We start from the raw sequence: 549 nt of genomic DNA on the forward strand, positions 1-549 counted from the left end.
ATTTTTTACACCTCTATCAGGTCTCCTCTCTTCCTCCTTCTCTCCAGAGAGAAAAGTCCGAGCCTATTCAACCTTTCTTCATAAGGCAAGCCCTCCAGTCCAGGCAGCATCCTGGCAAACCGTCTTTGCACTCTCTCCAAAGCCTCTGTATCTTTCCTATAGTAGGGCGACCAGAACTGGACACAATATTCCAAGTGTGGTCTCACCAGGGACTTGTAGAGCTGCAGCAAAACCTCACGGCTCATAAATTCTATCCCCCTGTTAATGAAAGCCAAAACATCATATGCTTTCTTAACAACCCTATCCACTTGGGTGGCAACTTTGAGGGATCTACGTACTTGCACACCCAGATCCCTCTGTTCCTCCACACTGCCAAGAATCCTGTCTTTAATCCTATATTCAGCATTCGAGTTCGACCTTCCAAAATGCATCACTTCGCATTTATCCAGGTTGAACTCCATCTGCCATTTCTCAGCCCAGCTTTGAATTCTGTTTATGTCGCGCTGCAGCCTACAGTAACCCTCTATACTATCAATGACATCTCCAACC

Source organism: Hemiscyllium ocellatum, chromosome 3, assembly GCF_020745735.1.
Source record: "Hemiscyllium ocellatum isolate sHemOce1 chromosome 3, sHemOce1.pat.X.cur, whole genome shotgun sequence".
In the NCBI taxonomy this organism is placed as follows: Eukaryota; Metazoa; Chordata; class Chondrichthyes; order Orectolobiformes; family Hemiscylliidae; genus Hemiscyllium; species Hemiscyllium ocellatum.